This window comes from Mesoplodon mirus (assembly GCF_964341445.2).
Source record: "Mesoplodon mirus genome assembly, chromosome: 11".
Classification (NCBI taxonomy): domain Eukaryota; kingdom Metazoa; phylum Chordata; class Mammalia; order Artiodactyla; family Ziphiidae; genus Mesoplodon; species Mesoplodon mirus.
The window spans coordinates 30,520,025-30,535,027 of NC_138987.1; positions in this window are offsets into that span (position 1 = coordinate 30,520,025).

The window sequence follows — 15,003 nt, forward strand, 5'->3', positions numbered from 1 at the left end:
GGGATGCGCTAGTAACAAAACCACAACGGAGTCCACACAAAGATTTCAAGCACCCTAGATTGGTAGTTGCTAAAGACAGCATTTAAAAAGCCAGCGATGGCGGGGCAGAGGCTTCTTGCCTGGGAAAGACGAGAGTATGGGGCCCATCTGGGCTGCCCACCAGATCCAGGCAAGCGTAGCACTTCGTAAGTAACCTCTTACACAAGCTTCACTGCCAGCTCAAAATGGGTTTTGAATGTATTTGGTTTGCTTTTAAAGAGAATGTGAGCTAAAGTCTGTCATTTAAAATTGCCCAGAACTCATGTCACAAGAACAGGTGGGTCTGGATTGAAAACAAAATAAATGAGAGTCTGAATTTACCAAAGCAAACATTATGGAGTGATTATTTTGCTTTAGAATAGGATTACCCTTGGGACTCTTTAAAGCAGGGATCTTCCTTACTACAATTAAGAAGTAAATTTCTCTATTCAAATTTGGTTAACACTCCTGACCTTTCAGGAAAATGCTGTTTTATTAAGCAAAGGATCCCTTGTGCGGAAGAGCAAATTAAAGGTTTGATTCTTTCTTAGAAATACTAAAGAAGGTCTGAAAAGTGTTATTTCCTTTTCCTTTCTGAATGTTAAAGCTGTTAAAGAAGTCTCTTTATGGGAGAATTTTTGTTTTTAAATATTACCCAATGCTCTTTCCTAAAACATACTTATTAAAGCTCGATCAGGAAGAGGTAACAAGCCTTTTTGAGATCACATTTTACCTGCTGCTGAAAAGCCCTTTATCAGTAGGTGGCGCTCTAAGAATGAGATTACTATATTGTGGAGACAATGAAGTCAGTCTAGAAAGCAAAATTCCACCCTTTCTGGGGCACCTTTTTGAAGGAAACAGCTTTGCCCTGCCCCGTGAGAAGGCTCCTCTTCCTGAGCTGTCCATCTCTGCATCTGCTATTTGCACAAAAGGATGTCCACATAGTACCCTTCTTAGAACCACAGACTTTCAAGGCTAGAAAAGACCTCTTATGTAATGGCTTAGCTTGCAGCCTTTTGGTCCTGGGATCACAGGATCTGTAAAGCTTGGAGGAAATTTAGAAATCATCTTCAACTCTCTTGTTTTTTTGATGAGGAAGTTGAGACCTGATATGAAGGACTGATCACCCAGCTAGTTCTTAGCTGAGGTCATCTAGCTAGTTCTTAGCTGAGCCAGGACAAGAGCCCTAGTGGGCTTGCTCCATGTCCAGTGCTCATGGCTTATTGGTGAGCATTATGGGGCATAGAGAGTGAAAAGATACCAGCCTCTCTTCACACTCATGATATAGCCACTCTACCAGGACTCATTACAAATGTCAGCTGCTGAGTCTTTCTCTCCAAGCTAACTTTCTCAGGTATCTTATTTCTGCCAACCAAATCATCATTTCCCCCATCGCCCAGATTCAAAAACCTAGGTTCTCTATTGGCTAGTCCCTTTAGCATGATTCAATGTGCGTTCAGAAACGTTCTGGGCTCCAGGGTATAGACGTGAACAAAACAGACAAAAATCTCTACTCTCATGAAGGAAACAAAATAAAGAAATTAGTCAGTTATATAGCATGTTAGTGATGAATGCTGAGGAAGAAAAAAAAAAAGCAGGAAATAGGGATGTGAAGTGTTAGGGAAGGAATGGAAATTGGGTGAGGGGAAGCCTCACTGAGAAAGTCACTTTTTTTCCCCCCCGTTAGATATTATTATTTATTTTAATTTATTTACTTTCTGAAACATAATTATTATTCAAGAAAATAAGATTTTTATACTGTTTGGAGAAAGTCACTTTTGAGCTAAGACTGAAGGAAGGGATGGAGTTAGTTGTAAGGCTGTGGAGAGGAAGAGTATTCTAGGCAAAGGGAACAGCAGGTGTGAAGGCTCTGAGTCAGGAGCAGGCTTGGAATTTTTAGAAACAGTAAGGAGACCAATAGATTATTTATACATTTTTATCAAGTACAGATTTTTTCTTTATCAATGTAACCCACTCCCTCATTCATTCCTAATGTCATCTTTTTAGGCTAGATTCCTAAACCTGGATTCTTATAATTCTTATCTAATTGGTCTCTTCACCCTGAGTCTCTTTCCCAGGATGCCAGATCTTTAACTAAATGTAGTGTGGCATCCTGGGCCTGCTTGGGCCTGATCATGTACTGAATATTTACCACTTCCATCTGATGATGGAGTGCTGCTGTGCACACTCAACTTTATGGCTTGTTGGGTCAGATAATACCTAGCTCATGATGGACAGTTCAGGTCACATGGCAACTTGGTGGACCATGGTTAAGCATTCAGTCTCTACTAAGGCCCAGTAGTAGGCAAAGCCCTGTTTCTCAAAAGGAGAGAAGCTCTCCACAGATGATGGCAGGGTTTTGCTCCAAAATCCTGAGTCCATGCTGTGATTCACCTATAGGGGCTGCCAAAGGCTCCAAAAAGCATTCCTATCTGCCATTGTTGCTCCAGACACCATCAGATCTTCTGGATTGTATGAACCAACTGGTAGAGTTTTTTGTGCAAGACGTTCTCTTGTTCTGTGCTCCACTCAAAACTGGCACCTTTTGCTCTATGGTAACTTACTAAGGCATTTCTTTCCTCTTAAAATTTTTTCCCTTCCCTCTCTATTTTTCCATACTAGCTTTAGAGACTTGGAGAAGTTAATTTAAATTTAAATAAATAAATACATAAATAAATGAATGAATAACTGATGAGTTTCACAGAAGGAACTTGGAACTAGTCCATTTAACTCCAAAATCTATGTACTTAACCACTATACTGTATGCACATTTGTAAACTGCCCCCCCGCATAATATATGATGAACATTTTCCTCATAATATTTTGTTTCTCATAACATTAAAAACATAAACATAAAAACATAATATTATGTTTCCCATAATATAAAAACTTTTTATAAACAGAATTTTTGTGACTGTTTAACAGTTAGTTGTATGACCTTTTGGCTATTGAAAAGACAGGACATTGTCAACATCTTTTTTCATGTATTCTTATCTGGCTTTCTAATTGTTGACTTAGAATATTCTTGGAATGAAATTGCTAGGTTAAACGTATGAACATTTCTAAGGCTCTTCATACTTAATGCCAGATTTCTTTCCACAGTGATCTCAAATTCTTTTGTTTTGGGCATCTGTTGCCATAGAGATTATATGATCTGTGGGGTCAGATATCATTTCTAAATTCCCAGGTCCTTTTGCAACACAGGGGATAGCTCTGCATACATATTAGGAAAGTAGTAAATAGTTGACTTGATTGGAATGGTTGGAATTGAGTAACTTGAGTGCCTTGTCTTGTGTGGAGGAATTGAAACCCAGGTGCATACTGGCTGGATGAAAAGTGGAAACTATTCACTTCAACCAGCTTGATCCATGTAATTAAGGGGAAAAGTGGACATAAACACAGATATGTGTCACAACAAAAAGACAACCTACTGAATGGGAGAAAATATTTGCAAATGATATGACCAATAAGGGGTTAATATCCAAAATATATAAATAGCTCATACAACTCAGCATCAAAAAAGCAAACGACCCAATTAAAAAATGGGCAGAAGACCGGAATAGACATTTTTCCAAAGAGGACATGCAGATGGCCAACAGGCACATGAAAAGATGTTCAACATCGGTAATCATCATGGAAATGCAAATCACGAGCACAGTGAGATTTCACCTCACACCTGTCAGAATGGCTATCATCAAAAAGAACACAAATAACAAATGTTGGTGCGGATGTGGAGAAAAGGGAACCCTCCTACACTGCTGGTTGGAATGTAAATTGGTGCAGCCACTATGGAGAACAGTATGGAGTGTTCTCAAAAAACTAGTTTCTCAAAGAACTACCATATAAGCCAGCAATTCCACTCCTGGGTATATATCCAAGAAAAGCCCCCCAGAACACTACTTTGAAAAGATACTTGCAAGCCAATGTTCATAGCAGCATTATTTACAATTGTCAAGATATGAAAGCAACCTAAGTGTCCATCAACAGCTGAATAGATAAAGAAGATGTGGTGTATATATATATATATATATACACAATGGAATACTACTCAGCCATAAAAAGAATGAAATTTTGTCATTTGCAACAACGTGGATGGACTTGGAGGGCATTATGTTAAGTGAAATAAGTCAGACACAGAAAGACAAATACTATATGATATCACATATATGGAATCTAAAAAAAATACAACAAACTAGTGAATATAAGAAGAAAGAAACAGATTCACAGATACAGAGAACAAACTAATGGTTGCTTGTGGGGAGAGGCGAGGAGGAGGGGCAATAGAAGGATAGGGGACTAAGAGGTACAAACTATTATGTTTAAAATAAGCTACAAGGATATATTATACAACACAGGGAACATAGCCAACATTTTATAACTATAAATGAAGTATAACCTTTAAAAATTGTGACTCGCCATACCGTACACCTGTAACATATAATATTGTACATCAACTATACTTCAATAGAAAATTATAAAAACAAAACAAAACAGATATGTGTCCAATGTTAACAGCAACTGTCTCTGGAAGCCACAGCAGACACTGTCGGTTTCCCATAATCCAGTTCCCAACCCCCATTCATGATCTCCTTAACCCATCTACAACTCCATACTCCACCACCTTCCAGCCAAGTGTGGCCACAGGGCACAGCTCTGTCCAATGAGATGAGAGCAAAGTCTCCTGGGCAGGATTCTCAGAGAAGCTTTTGTGCTCTTGATTTTAAAAGGGCCATTTTCATTTCTTTCCCCTTCTTCCTGTCCAGAACACTACATGATGCCTGAGGATGCAGCAGCCTTCTTGAGATCACGAGAGGCCAAAGAATAAGGACAAACTGTAACTAGTTAACTGAATATTAACAACTGAGATAACACTTACACATTGCCTACTTCACTGTTCCAGCAGTTCGTACATATTAAACTATTAATCCTTTCAATAGGAGGTGAAGGATATTATTGGTTTTTATTTTATTTTATTTTACTTATTTATTTATTTATTTTTGGCTGTGTTGCATCTTCGCTGCTGCGCGCGGGCTTTCTCTAGTTGCGGCAGGCGGGGGCTACTCTTCATTGCAGTGCATAGGCTTCTCATTGCGGTGGCTTCTCTTGTGGAACACGGGCTCTAGGTGCATGGGCTTCAGTAGTTGTGGCACGTGGGCTCAGTAGTTGTGGCTCACAGGCTCAGTAGTTGTGGCTTGCGGGCTCTAGAGCGCAGGCTCAGTAGTTGTGGCGCACGGGCTTAGTTGCTCTGCGGTGTATGGGATTTTCCCAGACCAGGGATCGAATCCCTGTCCCCTGTATTGGCAGGCGGATTCTTAACCACTGTGCCACCAGGGAAGTCCCATAACCATGTTCTGTATTAAGACACTATTGGCATAGACATGGCCTGGGGCAAGTGGTTTAATCTCACTGGACCTATTTCTCCATCTGACAAATAGACTAAATCAGTGACTTTTTTGTTAGTGATCCATAGCAGAAATATGATTGAGAACAACCAATCATGAATGTGTTTATGTGTGTAACTAAAAGTTTCATAAAATAGCTTACCCTTAGAAAGACAGTTTTTTTCCCTTGTCTTTTGTTTGTTTGTTTGTTTTGGTTGCACCACACAGCTTATGGGATATTAGTTTCCTGACCAGGGTTCAAACCGTATCCCCTGCAGTGGAAGTGTGGAGTCCTAACCACTGGACCACCAGGGAATTCCCGAAAGACAGTTTTTTTTTTAAACAGAAGTTTTAGGTTCACAACAAAATTGAGGGGAAAGATACAAAGATTCCCCCACCTGCCCCAACATGTGCACAACCTCCCCCATTATCAACATCCCCCGCCAGAGTGGGACATTTGTTACAATTGATGAACCTACCTTGACACATCATAATCACCCAAAATCTATGGTTTACATTAGGGTTCACTCTTGTGTTGTACATTCTATGAGTTTGCACAAATGTATAATGGCATGTGTCCACCATTATAGTATCATACAGGGTAATTTCACTGCCCTAAATATCCTCTGTACTCTTGTCTATTCATTCCTCCCCTTAGGCCCTGGCAACCACTGAACTTTTTACTATCTCCATAGTTTTGCCTTTTCCAGAATGTTGTATTGTTGGAATCATACAGTATGTAGCCTTCTCAGATTGGCTTCTTCCATTTAGTGATACACATTCAAGATTGCTCCATGTCTTTTCATGGTTTGATAACTCATTTCCTTTTTGCACTGAAAACTATTCCATTGTCTGGATGTACCAGTTTATTCATCCATTCACCTATGGAAAGAATCTTGGTTGCTTCCAAGTTTTGACAGTTATGAATAAAGCTGCTACCAACATCTGTGTGCAGGTTTTTGTGTGGACATAAGTCTGCAGCTCCTTTGGGTAGATACCAAGGAGCTCGTTTATTGGATTGTATGGTAAGAGTATGTTTACTTTTGTAAGAAACTGCCAAAATGTCTTCCCAAGTGTCTTTACCATTTTGCACTCCCAATGGAATACATGAGAGTTCTTGTTTTTCTGTATCTTCGCCAGCATTTGGTGTTGTCAGTGTTCTGGATTTTGCCCATTCTAAAAGATGTGTAGTGGTATCCTATGGTTTTAGTTTGCATTTTCCTGATGACATGTGATGTGGAACATCTTTTAATATGCTTATTTGAAACCTGTATATCTTCTTTGGTGAGTTGTCTGTTAAGTTCTTTGACCTGTTTTTTAATTGGGTTGTATGCATTCTTTATATATTTTGGATAACAGTGCTTTATCAGATATGTCTATTGCAAATATTTTCTCCCAGTCTGTGGCTTGTCTTCTCATTTCCCTTAACACTGTTTTTGTGCAGAGCTGAAGTTTTTAATTTTAATGATATCCAGCTAATCAGTTATTTCTTTCATGGGTCATGTCTTTCGTACTGTATCTAAAAAGGCATCATCATATCCAAGGTCATCTAGGTTTTCTCCTATGTTATTTCCTAGGAATTTTATAGTTTTGCATCTTATACTTCCATCTGTACTCCATCTGAGTTAATTTTTGTGAAGGGTATAAGGTCTATATCTAGATTCACTTTTTCACATATGAATGTCTAGTTATTCCAGAACCATTTGTTGAAAAGACTACTTTTACTCCATTGTATTGCCTTTGCTTTTTCGTCAATGATCAATTGATTCTATTTATGTGGGGGGCTATTATTTTTGTCACTGCTTTACAGATGAGAAAACTGAAAAACTGAAAAGAGGTTAAGTAACTTTGCCAATGTCACACAGCTAATAAGTAGCAGAGCCAAGATTTAATAATGAGTTAATAAGAGCTAATAAATAGCAGCCTGGTGCCAATATCCCTGTACTTAACCGCTGTGCCATACTCCCTGTCTAGATAAACAGACCCAGTTTGTGTCCTGGTGTCATGTTTGAGCAGTTGCACCATTTTTGGACAGCCTATATTTATATTTCTGTATATGAAAAAGATATCTGTATTTACTTGTATTTCTTATTATGTGTGAAAAATAAATCTCTATTTAAGCCACTATTGCTTAGGGTTTCTGCTATATTAGCAGAATACAGTCAGTCCTGATATCCAAGCCATCAACAGCTAATACTCTAAATCCCTTCTATGTGCCTTCGTAGGACATCACTCCCCTCCAACCCCACTCCCCCATTAGAGTGTTAGCTCAATGAGGACAGGGACTACAGGAATCTTGCATATTATTGTACCTTAGTACAATGTCTGGTACATATTAGATGCTCAATAAATATGTTTGAATAATTGAATAATTCAATAAGTGATTGATAGCTACAATTGTGATAAATTGAATCTCCTGTTCATGCTTTACTTAGCATCACACTAATTTACATTCTCTGTGTATGGGCTAGCCAAGAGAGAGGATGGTAGTTCTGTACTTCATGGTTATGTCAGTCTAAACTGGCATTAAAAAATATATATACTATGAATAAGTCATCAAGTCCATGAACTATTGAGAGGTAAGTATATTTTTTGGCTTTTGTTTCCCTTGCAGTTTTTCTGTCCCCTTTCAGCTTCTTCTTTAGCCATCAGTTTCTTACTTTCTTTTAATTCCATACTGCTTCTAACATCAGTTTATCCTTCTGATTTGTGTATCTCATATATGCTCTTAATATCTTCCTTGTCTCTCCTTATTTCCCTGGACATGCTGCATGGTTCCTCTCCACCTCTGATAGAGTGATTTCTCTAGGCATGAAGAACTGTTTGCTACCCTATAATGTACCCTGCCTGTGCCATCCTCACCACTCATTTCAATTTCCTGGTATGATTTATTCAGCAATCAGACCATCATCCAAACTTGGCTTTGCAGAAAGGCTTAATACGTTTGTCTTACCCCTTTGGGGACTGCTCCCGATAACCATCCAGAGAAGCTCAGGTCTCCATTTTGCTGATTCTTCACTGGAGCCAGATCAGCCACATGAGCCGTTTTGTTTAATAGCAAATTGCACTATTAATTCTCAGAGTAATGTGCAATATGTGGAAGGAGTCGAGTGCCTCTGTTGGCAGGAAGGGATTCTGTTTCTCCCTTGTAACACAGCTCGCTTTTTCTCCCTGTGATGCAGTGGAGGGAGCATTGGAAGACAAGTGAGCTGGAGCAGAGGCTGGTCTCATGGAGACGTTGGTCTTGAGCAAGGCATTAATCCTCTTGGGGCCTCAGTTTCCTCCCAACTCTCTAAGATAACATCCAGCCCTGTAATTTATGATTTTATAAATAAGAAATGGCAAACTAACTTTTAAAAATCCATATTACAAAGGCAACCTGAATTAAATGTTAGGAAAAAAAGCTCAGACTTTCCCCATAACATTTATTATAAAATTAATCATATTCCATCTCATAGGTGAAGTTCAGAAAAATATAAAAATAAGAATCAAATAACAGGTAACATCAGAATCCAGGATTCAAGGTGGGATTCATGACAGGAATCAAGAACAAAGGGATCAAGTCCAACCAGTGACAGGTGAGGCCCAGGGGAAAGCGCTTCTAAAAGGTGAACTGAGTTTCGTGTCTTTCCTAGTTCTGCTGTTTGTGTTCTCTTATTTCCTGACCCCTACTCTCTGCTCTCCTTCCTCTGCCCCTAATAAATATATATTCTATATTTGTTATTTTTGTTAGGTAAAAATGTTTTTTTTTTGTAGGAAATTTATAAAATAAGAAAGTATGTATTGTTTCCTTGTTCTCCAATGATCATATTCAGGTGTGTTGTGCCTTCCTGCACTATAGCAATCTAATTAGTAGCTACAATTGCTGTGGCCCCAGGTCAACAGGTGAATGAGCTCCTGACACTCTCCACTTCAAGGTTCCTTCCAGGCAGTGATGCCAATTGGTGGAGCAGATGGAACATCATAAATATACAACCTCATGATCTATTATCTACATGGACTCCATCTGAGTCAGTAGGAGAAATGAGAACATCATTCAGAACCCAGAAGCTGTAAAGTGCACAGGCTCGATTTAAGCCATTTATACATAGCTCACACATGTTCTCTCTCCTACACAAACCTCTCCCAGACCCCTTCCCTGATCTTGTCCCAACATGTAGCCATTGATACCATGTGTGGCTTTTTGACTTCACTTGTATGGAGTTGCCTCATTATGAAGTAGGGATCCCTTAATTGTAGTGAGGCTGTTGTGATGGCTAATTTTACGTCTCAAAAATATTATTATGTTTTAAAATGTGCCCAGGTATTTGATCAAACATTATTCTGGATGTTTCTGTGAAGGTGTTTTTTGGATGAGATTAACATTTAAATTGATGAACTTTGACTAAAGCAGATTACTCTCCATAATGTGGGTGAGATTCATTCAATCAATTGAAGACCTGAATAGAACAAAGGCTGACCTCCCCCTAGCAAGAGGGAATTCTGCCAGCACATGACCTTCAGTCTCTGAACTGCAGCTCTTCCGTGAGTCTCCAGCCTACGGGCCTACTCCATCAGATTTTGGACTTGCCAAGCCTCCATAATCATGTGAGCCAATTCCGTAACATCAATCTCTCTATATATATGCATATCCTGTTGGTTCTCTTTCTCTGGAGAACCCTAATATAGATTTCCATGGTTAGTCTTGTACATAGAAAGCTCCTAGGAAGAGAGAAACAAACTCCTGTCCTTGAAGTGCAGGTACAGATAATGGAAGATTACCCCAGTGCAAAATTTCAAGTCTTGGAACCGGGACCTTAAGCTTAGATGACCTGACTGGCTGAGAAACAGAGTTACTGCCTTATGTGATAATATTAGTTGTTTCTAGCTGCTGCCATGGGGTGTAGAAAACATTGAGCCTGTGATTCTGTGCTCCTCTGACCTGGCAAAGACTCATTCAGAATGGGCTAAGTTTAGGTGCACCTCTCTGGATAAGAGCAAAAGAGGGCCAAGTTCACTCTCCTGCACCCTTGTCCTATTTATACTCTTTGTGCTACTTCAGGAGTAATCCTAAGGGAAGGAATTTTGAACTGAGTCTCAGGTGTCATGCTTACCTAGTCTAGAACCCAGACCAAATGTTATGGTCCAAGCATATGCAGTAATGCTAAGTCCTACAATTGTCCGTCTCACATGGACCTGGTGCTCCTTTTAGTCAAACTCCAGGTGCTCTTGGCTACCTTCCCTCTTGGTCATAAGGATGCAAAAATTCTACAGTTTCCAGTTTCCACCTCCTTATTTTACCTGTTTTTTCATCAGGTCTTTGCATTTTGTAACTATTGCCTTAAATTCAGTGTCCATACCTACACTTTATTCTTGAATTCTTTCCCTTCTCTAATATGATCAGTCCTTCCTCTGATCAATGCTGCTTATTCAACAGTATAAAGAAAAACAGAAAAATCACCTGTAATTTATGTACTATTCAGGAATAGCTCCTATTAATATACAAGCCTGGGCAACAAGGTGAATGGTAGTGCCCATTTGTTTATATTGAAAGGCTGGGGGAAGAGCATGTTTCAGAGATGGATGTCAGGGTTTAGGGGAAATGAAGAATCCAGTTTTGGACAAGTTTGAGATACCTGTTAGATATCCAGGTGCAGAAGTAGAGTGAGTGATTTGATATAGGAATCTGGAGTTTAGGAGAGAAACCCAAGTTGAAGCTAGAACTTGAAAGTTATCAGTACATAGGTAAAATGTAAAGTCATGGGCAGGAGAGGTCACCAAGGGAGTATAAAAAGAAAAGAGTAGAGGTTTGAGGACAGAGTTCTGGGGCTCTACAATGTCTAGAAGTGGGAGAAGGAGAAGGAACCAGCAAAAAATGACTGAGAAAGAGTGAACAGTGTGGTAGGAGAACAAGAAAGAGTCAACTTTCAGAAGCCAATGAAGGAAGAATTTCGAGAAGACGTAAACCATCAACTGTCAAATGCTGCCGATAAGGTCTAGAAAATGAGGACTGAGAATTGGCCAATGGAATTGGTGACATGAAAGTCATTGGTGACTTTGACAAGAAAAATCTTGGTGGAGCAAAGCCTGATTAGAGGGGATTCTGGGAAGAATGGGAGTAGAGACTGGTACTGTGAGTTTAGATAAATCTTTCTAGGAGTTTTGCAGAAAAGGGATGAGTGAGATGCAATGTGGGATGGAGGAGGACATGGTGGTCAAAGGAGGATTGATTGATTGATTGATTGATTGGCCTTGCAGCATGCAGGATCTTAATTCCCCGATGGAACCTGCACCCCCTGCAGTAGAAGCATGAGCCTTAACCACTGGACCACCAGGAAAGTCACTTAAATGGAAGATGTTACACTTTTGAATACTGCTGGTGATGATCATAATACTGTAATCCATTTATAGATGTACCATAGTTTACTTAACCAGTCCTGCATTAGAACACATAAAATTGTCTCCAACTTTTGCTATTATAAATAATGCTGCAATAAACATTTGCACTATTTCAGATGCAAGTGAAACACAACTTGAAAAATTACTGGCCGTCCCTGGACCAATAAATGATAATTGATCAAGGAGGCAGTGTAGCCAAAATTCAGCCTCTGTACACCTATACCAAATTGAATCTCAGAGACAGAGTTTCGACTGAAGTAGAAAATAGCTTTATTGCTTTGCCAGGCAAAGGGGGCCACAGTGGGCTAATGCCCTCAAAACTGTGTGTCCTGACCTGGAGGGGGTAGTGAGGAGTTTTATAGTAATGGTTCAAAGAGGAGGGCATGATCAGCTCGTGGACATTCTTTTGATTGGCTGGTGGTGGGGTAAGTGGGAGTGCTCACCATCAACCTTTTGGTTCCAGCCAGTCTGGGGTCTACATGCTTGTGGGCAGCATACAGTTAACTTCTCCCACCTGGAGGGAGTTTCAGTATCTGCAAATCAGCTCAAAGGTATTGTTATGTGTATCCCTTGAGGGGGAACCAGGACCCTGCCCCAAGGCTGTATTATTGTTTCTTGACTGCTCCTCCCTTGCTTCCACATCCTTCTCTTCCCTGATTAGCAACTGTTTGAACCTGCCCTTTGGAACTCAGGGGTAGGTTCATGGAGGTTGAATGAAGCCTGTTTCCTGCAAACAAGAAATGGGGGACACAGAAAGGCTTTTGTGTCCAGGAGCCCCACAGGGTCCTGCTGGGTTTCAGCGGGAACTCTCACTGGCCCCATTTGGGTCAGGTGCCCAGTCCTGCTTCCTCCAATCGGTGCTGGCTGAGATGAGTGATAAGATGGCATTTCAACCACAGGAGGGGAATTTCCACAAAGGTGAGTGTGTGGTAGTTGCTCTGCACAGTTTTCAAAAAAAGGTGTTAATTACAGCATCCTTGAATACCAGTCATTGTTTGCAGTTCTAATTCTTTAGGATATATTCCTGAGTGAAATTAATGGGTCTAAGAATATAAACTTTTTTTAACATCTTTATTGGAGTATAATTGCTTTACAATGTTGCATTAGTTTCTGCTGTATAACAAAGTGAATCAGCTATATGCATACATATATCCCCATATCCCCTCCCTCTTGTGTCTCCCTCCCACCCTCCCACCCTCCCTAAACCACCCCTCTAGGTGGTCACAAAGCACCCAGCTGATCTCCCTGTGTGATCCAGCTGCTTCCCACTAGATATCTGTTTTACATTTGGTAGTGTGTATATGTTTTAAAGGCTGTTGCTAAGCTGTTTGCCAATCTTCATGCCCACCTGCTAAGTATTAGAAAATCATTCCATGCTCCTTTCCCATCTCAGCACTGACTACTGTAAAAAACTCAAGTATTTGAGAAGTGGAAAATAGTTTCTCATTGTTACTTTGATCTTACTAAGATTAGCTTATCAGCGAAGTTGAATCCAAGTGAAAAATAGCATTAACCAACACGTGCTCTAACAGTCCACTCACGGGCTATTGAACATGGTGGAACTGAATGATGCCACCACCACTCGGCAACTCTTTACCCGCTCAGCAGCTCTGCAGTGGAATGTTTCTAAACACAGCCTCAGAGACCTGTCTCCTTTTACAAACCTCCAGCTTGAATTGTTGGAGAGCACAGGTAGGGCAACTCCATCCACCTCAGGGTCTCAGCAAAGAGAAGAGACCAAGCAGATGCTTGGGAGCCCGTCTCAATGTACCAGAAAGTAAACTTCAGCCTCTGCTTGGGATTTCTTTTTTGTGTCCTCCGTTCACCTCAGTGACTTTTGCTGTCAGTTGAAAGAACATGCCAGAGGCCATGGAAAGCAGCAGCTGATGGTGGCAACACTGTAGGTCATCCCAGCTCAGCCCCTTCTCCTTCCAAGGCACTTGTTCAGCTGTCAGTATGATCCATGGGGCCTGTTTCCATTCCAGGCAACTCTAGACTCAGCAGCCCCTGATCCCCTAACACATGAACATTGTTCCTAGACTATCCGCTGCAGTGAGTGAATTCCTTAGGAGTGAAAAATGGACCTTTATTCTGAAAAGGAGAGAGGAGGAAGGGAAATAAAGTTTCATCTTTAAAAGTTCCTCTTTAGGGCTTCTCTGGTGGCACAGTGGTTGAGAGTCCGCCTGCCGATGCAGGGGACACGGGTTTGTGCCCTGGTCCGGGAAGATCCCACATGCCGCGGAGCGGCTAGGCCCGTGAGCCATGGCCACTGAGCCTGCGTGTCCAGAGCCTGTGCTCCACAACGGGAGAGGCCACAGCAGAGAGAGGCCCACGTACCGAAAAAAAAAAAAAAAAAGTAGAAGTTCCTCTTTAAGTCTGCAGTCTATGGGACCTTTACAATCTCAGAATTATGCAGAATTCCATCCTTCATCTCACCACTAAATTGCCAGGACTTGGATCCTATGGCTCCCCACCAGAGTGTATTTTGATTCCTTTATTGCATTTGGGTAAGTCTCATGACCTCTGTGCTTCCAAATTTGTAAAATAAGGAGAATAAAGGGTATCACTTTCCTGGCTGTCATTAATACCTCTATGAGTGGATTTAAATAGTGTTTGCTTCTAATAATGAATAGAGCATTGAACAACTAAGGTGCACTGCATGCTGTCATTTATTTTCTGACTTTTTAGTAGGTTAAAAATTCAGGGGCCTTGAAAAAGTTTAGAAAAAATAAACTCCCTCAATATATTTATTAGTTCTGGAGTGAGACAAACTTGGGTTCAAATTCCAGGTCTCCCACTTTCTAACTACATAGGTCATAGGCAAATCCCTTAACCTCTCTTGGCCTCAGTTTCCTTATATACAAAGTGGAGACACTAGTTGTATTTACCTCATGAGGTTGTTAAAAAGTAATACATGTAAAATGCTCGGCACATGAAAAGTGCTTGATATTGGTTGGCTATTATTATTTTAAAGATTATTTCTAGTTAGAGCTGACTCTCTGGTGTGAGATAGACCTTGGTTCAAATGTCAGGTCTCTTGTTTACTTAATGTCTCTGTGCCTCAGTTTTCTCATCTGTAAAATGATGTGATAACAATACCACCTAACCTCACGGGGATGTTGTAAGGATTAAATGAAATAATGTAAGTAAAGTGCATGGTACAGACTGTGTGCTCTATAAACATTAGTAATGTTACTACTGGTCCTTCACCTGGGCCCACCCTAAG